We start from the raw sequence: 9,870 nt of genomic DNA, 5'->3' as shown, positions 1-9,870 counted from the left end.
TGTGGTGTTATCACTGTATTGTTGTGAGTTTTGAGTACAAATACTTTACAGATTGCCTTTAGGATAAGACTGTCTGCTTGAGTCACGCTACCAAGGGAGCGAGCAGAGATTATCTAGAGTGTGTATCCTCCTTACCCTGACTACAAGCAAGGGTCCCTTCTTGGAAAAAGGTACTCACCTCTACCAACTAGAACACCCCATTTCTAACAATCACCTATGCAGACATTCAACCAGCTACTTAGTCATTTCTACACACACTAATGCACCTACTTACTCATCTATATAGAAAGCCACACAACCTTTAACACACAGTTGCAGACTGTAACACATCCAGGCACAGTGTTGTATGCACTACCTCTCCTAGGCACACATTGATACAGACCCTAACACACCCAGACATGCACCCATGTATAGACTTGTGCACTCAGGGACACACACATTGAAAAACTAATACATCAACCCACACACTGATCGATATACCCAGCCAATTATGGACACGCCAAGAGACATTCTTCAGTATACAATGATATGACTTTCATATACCCTACTATACCCATACACAAAATAATACAGCCACTGATACATCCAGTCACATAATGATGGAAACCCACTGACTTAGTCATTGAAGTACCTACACACACATTCACTCACTCACTTGTACAGTTAGTTATTCACCCACAAAACTTCTCACGCTGTCAGTCACCGACTTTTACAGTCTCTTGTACATCCATTCAGTCAGATATAGCACTCATTACATAACCAGTGAATGGCTTATACATACACCTACCTACCCACTTACTCAGCCCTACAGCCACTAACACACCCAGTCACTTACTTATATAAATAATCTCCCACCCAGTCACTACCTCATATAGGCACAACACTTGCAATGTCTTATCTACGTAGTCAGTCACACATCAGCTCGCTAAATCATTTGGGCATTCACATACACAATTACTCATCCATACATCGACTCACACAGGCAATAATATCCCCTCTATTTCACTCTTAATGTGGGTTACACCCCCCTTGTTGACTAAAACAGCAATTGATAAAGGCAATCATTAACTCATGCAGCTAATAACTCATGCAGACACTCACTCAAGTGCCACTCACAGCATGTCACTCACCCCTACAGCTACAACATACCCAGTTACTCACTTATACAGATGCTCACACACCCAACCAGGTGCTTATGTAAGCACTCAGATATATGCGCACTCCCATATATAGACACTTATACCCTTACACTCTCACCCATGTAGCCACTTTCACAGTCACTCATTAATCCATAGAGAAAATCATGCATTCATGCAGTCATAAATACTCTCATGTATCCTCTCACTTACTCATACACACAGTTACCCACTCACTCACTAACACACTCACTCATACTGCTACGTATATACCCTCTACTTCACTCATAGAGCAGCTTGTCCACCACTGGTTCACTCATAAACCAAATCAGTCACTCATACAGTTAATCTAATGTTACTAAAGGCACTTACCTAACCAGTCACGCACTCACACAATCACTCATTTATGCAGGCACTCACACAATCAGTCACTTATCCATATAACCTATCACACAACCATTCACTAAGCAATACAGCCACTCACATACCTACTATTTTTATCAGTGAGCTGTCACAGCCACACTCATTGACTGAAACAGGAAATTACAGAGATTTTGTCTAACTCATGCAGCCACTTGCACATGCAGACACTCACTCAAAGAGACACTTACACTCAGTTACTGATCCCTAGAGGCACATACATACCCAGTCACTAACTTATATAAATACCCACCCAGCAAAGTACTCAGTCATGCACGCACTCAAATAGTCACTCGCTCACCCATAGAGTCAGCCATATATTCATTCAGTCACACACACCCTCTCATTTATTCATACTCATTGGAGCACTCACATTATAGCACTCATACTGCCACTTACACACTCACTATCTCACTCATATAGCAACTCATATACTCACACATTCACTCACAAAACAGCTCCTACCCTCACACACTCATACAGTCACTCACACACTAATAAAGGCACTCACCTACCCAGTCACTTACTCATACAGTCAGTCACTCACCTATATAGACACTTACTGTCAGGATTCCTTCCACAGCTCACCTCTCATGACTATAGCAATATACCAGTATGACCTCATATCATTCCTCCCAACACTTATGAATGGACAAATGTCTTGTACCCTGATTATTTACCATATTAACCTCTCTGCCTGCCACTTACCTGATTCTCGGCTTCCAGGACTCTGTCTTGCCAGCCCCCTTGATCCTCCTGTTTCAATCTCACCACAAAGAACATCCCACATTAGTCACACACCTGGATGGAAAACAGAAAAAGAAGAAAAGGAGAGATGCTAAAAACAAAGGTAACCAGTGTTTTTGTTCAACTTGTACATATTGTTGGCAGGGCTCTGCCAGAGAGGGCTTGTGGAAAGTAACCCCATACAAATTTGCTTGTGGGTTTGATGCTGAAATCATAATCACTACAGTTTTGAAAATGTTGATAAATGAGCTTCTACTGACAATCTAAATGAACAAAGAACAAAAGCAAAACTAAAAGCTGGTTGAGAAGCTTTCTTGAAGTGATACCTGAAGATACAGAGTTAATGCTAGTCTAAAGCCTTATTATTTGAATGATATAGGTACTATATCTGCCAGCACCATTCATCAGACTGGTGTGAATGCCTGCTGCAGCGTTGCTGTTGAGTAGACAAGCCACAGCATCTTTGATTCTACATGGTGTCTCCATGCCAACCCCCATCCCCCTGTGATTTGCCACCAAAACAGTGTCTCCTCCTGTAAACCGAGGGCAAGTCTTGAGAGGATTCAGGAACTAGCACGGCCACCCCATTGGAATCATTTGTAATCCAGGTAGGTGGCTTATGACAGTTACGCACCCAGTCAGTCACCCATGTCTTCATCCAAATTTTATAAAAAATATCTATATATTGTTTATTGTAATCATAGCCAAATAAATATAAAATATCCATACACATCACAAAACAAGACATTCAAAGAGTTCATAAATATAAAAAGAGATTACCACAGACTCAGGAGTTCCCATAGAAATAGCCCCTTTGATGCTCAGCTCATCATCCATATCACTCACACCACATTAGTTCTACGGACCACCCTTAAAAATTCCAACAACCCACAGACAAACAAGAAAGCAAATAGAGAAATGGTAACACATCACAATGATATATACAGTATACCCTGTAAAGAGAGTGGGAGATGCTTTGCTATTCACTTATTTTGCATACAAAAATGTAATGAAATTGTTTCTTAAAAATCATCACTAAGGGGCATATTATCAAGCCCCTATCACCACCACAACGTCACTTTTTGTGACGTTGTGGTGGCGATAGGGTCAGCTCCCTATTATCAAGGCAGAATTAAGCCACTTAACATGGCTTAAAGCCATGTTAAGTGGCTTAATGCTGCCTTGATAATAGTGCCCCTTTCACGCTAAATTTAGCATGAAAGGGGCATGCAGTGGGTGTTGCATTGGGCGTCCCACCACAACACCCATTGAATTTGATGCTGCCACCTATTATCAAGGGTGGCGAAAATAGGTGGTAGCACCGAACTAACGACCTGAAAAATCCTGGTCTTAAGATGGCAAAAATTGAGAAATGCTTTATTTCTCCTCTTTTTTGCTTTTTCAATGTGTGCTGCCTTGTGTAGCATACATGGAAAAAACAAAATACCATGGTTTGCTTATGTACAGGAAGGTGTCCCTTCCTGTACATTAACACACCTTTTTTTAAAATGCAATTTTGTACCTTACATGTGTAATGAAGCAGCATACACCTGAGTTACAAACTGGCACTTTAGGTTTGTTTATGGGCAGGAAGGGACACCTTCCTGTACTTAAACAAACATCCCTGCTCGCAGACACTCTTGCACTCTGGTGCAAGGGTGCCTACGTTGGCGCTAAGGTGTAAAACTTAGCGCCATCGTAGGGGGAAACGCGAGGCTGCACTATTTCCTTGATAATATGGTACAGCCTCGCGTTTACAAAGTGGCGGAGAGAGGCATTAAGCGAAGAAGGCGAATGCCTCTCTCCGCCACTTCCTTGCCAATATGCCCCTAAATGTATTGTCAAGTAAATTTCCTAATTATCATGTCTTGTTTCCTGGTAGTGTGCCGACGCGCGGTTCAGTGAAGACCCACAGTCTTGGTCACACCTTCTTCATCAGCAAACATTATAGATAACAGGGCAACAGTGGATACATCCTCAGAAAAATATTGATGGTTTCAAAGTGTTCTGAACTATAGGGGAAACTCCGCTGTACAAGAATCTGTATATAGATTGGGCTGTATCCACAACTTCTGCGGATAACGTTTGTTAATTAAAATGACAGGTTCCCAGATGAAATAGCACAAGAAATGGAAAAATAATGCCATACAGGATAGCCACTCCGAAATCCCACCGACAAGCTGCTCACCAGCAGTGAGTATAATGTTGCAGTTAAGGCAATATGTCAGAATGCGTCCTAACTCAGAAGAAATTTCTAGAAGTTGAATCTCCACTTTAGCTGGCACTCTCTCTCCTGGAGCAGGTGGCATAGTCCTCAAGGTAGAAAGCCCCTCTCCAGCTCTCTCCTTCTGTGTCCTCTGCAGATTTGTCTTGTGGTAGGTTTTAAGGTGGTACAACATACTTGTTGTACCACAAGAATATTTTTTGGTAGAGCCCTTTGATAGGGTCTTATTGCACAAGTTGATTTGGGCTAATTTAGCAACATTTTTGGATTCCCCAGATTTAATTGTGAAGAAATCCTAGGCAATGCTTTGGTTTTTAAAGACTGGTTCCTCGTCCCCCAGAGTCTTCCTGAAATTCTTGGGCCTCCTGCTCTTCTGATTGGTGTGTCACCTCCTGCTGCTCACTACCTCCTGTTGCCATTTTTGATGACAAAAACATACCCAAACAGAGCACAAGTAGTACAGCACTGTGGGAGCCGGCCTCGTGGCGTGGTCCTGTTTCCCCGTGCTAAGCCGCACGAGGTCCCCTGCACATCGGGGCTCCTCCATCTTCGATTGCACGTCACTCCACGTGACCACCTGTATGACCCTGCTCTACCCGGCCTCGGTCCCAGCGAGGCCCGACATCTAGACGCCAACCCCTGGCTCCGGGGATACCACGTGAGCCTTCCCACTCTCGGCGGAGGGCAGTATCGATGGGACCCCCTACCGTCTCTCCACACCTGGGTGTGATCACCCCACAGCTCTCTGGGGCCTGGCGCCTCTCCTGCTGGGCGTCTGGCCGCCCCCTACCCGGCCTCTCCGCCCCCTCCGGGCGCACGGGTCCGGACATCAAAGGGCTCTCGTCCTATATCTGGGGCGACCCGACAACAGGGCGGTAGTTGTATCCTGGAGTCAAGAGCCCTGCTGATCGGAACGCGGCTGACCCTACGGAAGAAGACTCACCCTGAACCACCCCTTGAGCCCTGCTGACGACGTTGCGGCTCCACCGTGCTTAAAGACCTTCACGAACCTTTGGGGCACTGCTGACGCTGTCGCGGCCCGACCTTGTTGAACCTTACCACCAGAGCCCAGCTGACCTCGTCGCGGCTCGACCTAAGTGGAACTACCATCCGAGCCCTGCAGACGACGTCGCGGCTCTCCACGTCCGAGCCGCTCTGAGACCAGCATCCAAGGTCTGGCGCAGAGCCCTCCCGTGCCTGGCTGGCATTAAGACTGTCCCGCTACCCTATCCTCTTGAACGAACTCTGAGACTCTGACAGGATCCCTCGATCCCTCTGTAAATATTGCACGTATTACGGCCGATAAAGAATCTAATCTCGCAACTGCTATTGAGTCCTGTGTGGTGGTGTTACTGGGCCTAGTACGATCATAGGAGAAAGACCTCCCCGAGGAGGCTTCTCAGCGGCGCTCGGCTATAACTTTGCGGTAGGAAGGTGCCGGAATAGTCTCCCCGACTACCCGGTGGGACTCCCTCCAACAAGCACACCTTAAAAAAACAAAAACATATACCAATTGAAACCTTCAAGAAGGAAAAAATAAATGAGAACTTACATTGGAGGTTACTGAAAAGTACCTTCTCCAATTACATCTCTTTGTTATGAGGTAGCATAATCTTAGAGAACACTAACATCATCATGAAGACCGGCATCCTCGCGAAGACATAATGTACAATAAAAGAATGCTGTACATGAATTTTAATAACGGAAATACAAGTTTAAACACTATATTAGGAAACAGCTGTGGTGTTTTCCACTTTTCTCGAAAACACCCTATTTTTATGACTTTTGTGTGAAACTGGAACATATGTGCAGTAATATTTTACGACGAATTACAGACAAATAAAAAATGTACACACAAAATTTATACCCAGTTAAATTGATGGCAAGGAGTGACTCAGAGAAATACATTAATGGGTGGTCCATTATGCAGGTGTTGTGTACAATATGCAGTTAACATTTATACAATGACAATATAATAGCTAATTTCCCAGCACAAAGTAATATAGTTGAGTAGACATTTTTTACAAAACTGTGGACTCCTCTTAGAAAAAGTAAGATTCCACTGTGATCCTGATGTTAATTTCAGATAAATTACTCCTTAATGAGAAACACTAGCAGGAGCCACAGGTAAATCTCCACTTGAGTGGAAATGGAAGTGATCCTAACTTCTTGGCTTGCTAGAGAGGGTTGTTAGCATCATGTCTTTTGAAATCAAACTGACAGAATGCCGACTGTCCTTGGAGAATGATACTGTATGTATCACCCTCATATCTGGTAGGCTTCGGGAGAGTATCAGACAATCTAGCACCAAGTATAACTCCTCGCGTCTCTACACTTCAGGCAGCCTGTGCTAATGACATTGATCCCCTTTGAGAGGGCACTTCTGAAGACCATGTGCCCACTTCATCAAGGACAACAAAATCCACAGGTACTTTGGATGTTGCAGCCACAGTTACCGTTGCTGTAACCTCCAAATGCAAAAGAACTGGGGGAAAGAGGCCAGCTCTAAGGGTAAAAACAGCTTCCTCATGCTAGCTCTTATCGCAGCTGCTTGTCATCATGGATGCGACTCCCCTTAACAACTGGTGCTAGCACTCTGGGCTGGGGGCTGAGTGGTAACTCCACCCACTCCATCTACACACAAACAGAAGCAGACCCAGCTGCATTAAAAACTGGAGAAGCTTTCATTAACTCTGCCTGCATCCAGAATGTCAACATAATCAACCTGAAATCTAAATCCCTATGGGAGTGATTAGATAGGCGGAACATTGCAATAAACAAGCTGTTCTTGTGGTAAGGGAGAGGCCCAATTAAAATTGCATCCGGCGGGGCACTCATCCCTTGCTCAACAAGCGTCTCAAATAAAGCTTATCCATCTACTGCAACTGTGTGCCTTCCAGTTGGACCCGTAGGCAAAACCCTCCGCAATAGTTGCAATATTTGCAACCAAGTAAGGGAATATCTTCTACCGAAGACAAACACAGTGCGAAAATCTTTCCTCCCTGATCATGCCTGCCCTGCTCGGGTCTCTTACCAATGCGCTACTCATCAAAGCGCTCGCACCCACTAAAAGCTCAATTGGCAAGCAAGCAAGCAAGTCTGGAAACACCCCTTAACACCATGCCGGAACCTCTGAGCAGAACTTTCTACAGGCCAAACAAAGATGTGTTGGGATTGCCGCCAGCCGCTTGCCTATATGTCTTGGTATTGGCAGGAGTGCCACCAGGGAACAGAGGGAAATTTGGGATCAACTGCACAATAAATGCATGGACTGGTTGGCCATATACAAGGGGTTTAGGGCATCAAATATGCAAGAGATCATTATGGCATGAAGAGTGGGATTGGTGGCGACTCACCCAAGAATATTGAGTGGGATTGTATTGTCATTAATTTACAGAGACCGTCCATGGTCAAGTCACTGTTGAACTGTCAGGAGACCACAGCTCACTACCATTGTTTTTTTTTCTATAAACCTCCCCCCAGCAGTTTTTCACACAAACCCTCTTTTCTAGCCGTACAAAATAAATTTTTGGCCTTGTCGGACATGGACTCTCAGGATTGACCATCACCACCCTAATCAACCACTGGTGATGATTACATACCTACATACATTTTAAAGCCACCTGCATCATTAGAGCAACAGGATTGTATTGCCACATCAACCCCTAAAGCCAGCGCACACACCAACTTAAACATACTCAGATAGAACTTTGCCGGCGTAGAATCAAAAATAGACTTAACAAATTGTCTGGAACTGGTTAGACAGCAGAATATCCTGATGTTTCAAGAAACGTGGGCCACCAAAGATATTTATCTTGAAGGGTTTGTATGTTTTCATGTTTGGGCCCCAAACTAGGCCTCCCATCTCCCATCTGGTGGCCTGTCCATCTGGGTGAACATCACTGCCGGGGGAAGCATTAAGGTTTTACATACTCACCGCAACAAATTCAAAGCATTGTTATTTAAAAGGAGGGCTCTATATACATACTCAAATTCTATAACAATGATTTTCACAACTCACCTAACTTAAATTATTCCGAATTAGAGAACAGTAACAGTCTGGATATTAGAGTCAGCTAAACTCTGTATTGAAGATATATCAGCTTTAGGGCCAGGGAATAGAGGACAAACTTGCCACAGAGGCATGGAAGTAAAAAAGTCTACAGAACCATGCTTTAAGTAATGTCATGGATATAGCCCTGTAACCAATGACAACAAGCCACCCGAACCAACATTTCGAGGGAGGGGTTGAGCAAGTACTATACATTACATTTTCATCTCTCCCACCCTTGAAGATTTTTTAGTGAAAGCAACTGCTGTTCCTACTCATCATGGCGACCATAACCCGATCCAAGTGTGTTTCAATTGTCCCCAAGACCGAAACCCAAAGTAGAGTGCGAGTGCAGTGAAAATGATTTGGTACCTTAAAACGATAATCAAAGATTGGTGTGGCGAGGGTTAACAAAGCAGACCTGCTCCATACCGTAGTCAGAAATAACCCGGAACTCATAAACTCCTGCTTGTCTGAACAAGAACCCAATCCCTAGGTGATTAGCACATTTGTCAAACTCTATGTGTCGTTTAAGTCTGCACTATTAAAACCCCTCGGCTTCAGATGGTTCAATGGCGAGTGTTCAGCAGCCAATGGACAATTGCAAAATGCCTTATCAACAAATCCGAGGTGCTCCCTCCTAATCAAGACACTTAGACAAAAGTATAAGATGGCCTTATCACACAGGAAGGAGGAGGGATTATTAGATCGATGGGCCGCTCTCGCTAATGCCGCCACATGGAGGAACGGGAAAACCTTCTGGGCACCTGTTAAGGACATGAAATCAATGGGGCTATCATTAATACCAATTAGCTGCAATATAACGAGTGAGGCCTGGGAAGCTAATTTCACAGAGATTTATGCCTCTCCCTCACACGAGGAAGTCCTCCCCTGGCCCCAAATCCCTATAGGGAACCCAATATCCTTATCTGAAATTGAGGAAGCCATGCACCAGACTTTGAGGAACAAGGCCGCTGTCCCCGATGGGCTAGCAATGACCTCATTAAATATAAAACTCGAATTCTGGGCCCCCCTGCTTTTGAATGTCTTTAACAACTTATCCTGCACCCCACTGCCTGGCACTTGGTCAACCAGCACCATTGTCCCAATTTATTAAAAAGGGTGACCACTCTCAGCCCTGTTGTTACAGACCAATTTCCCTGATAGACAACACCCTCAAAAATCTTAGGGGGGGTCTTATATAATAAGATCAAAACTTGGTCTGACGACAATTCTTTATTTATTTTTATTTATTGTTAACTGTACAATTAATTAAAATAATTACAGTAAAA

Source organism: Triturus cristatus, chromosome 5_2 (assembly GCF_964204655.1).
Source record: "Triturus cristatus chromosome 5_2, aTriCri1.1, whole genome shotgun sequence".
NCBI classification, from domain to species: domain Eukaryota; kingdom Metazoa; phylum Chordata; class Amphibia; order Caudata; family Salamandridae; genus Triturus; species Triturus cristatus.
The sequence above is the reverse complement of the archived record's forward strand: the minus strand, read 5'-3'. Positions refer to the sequence as shown.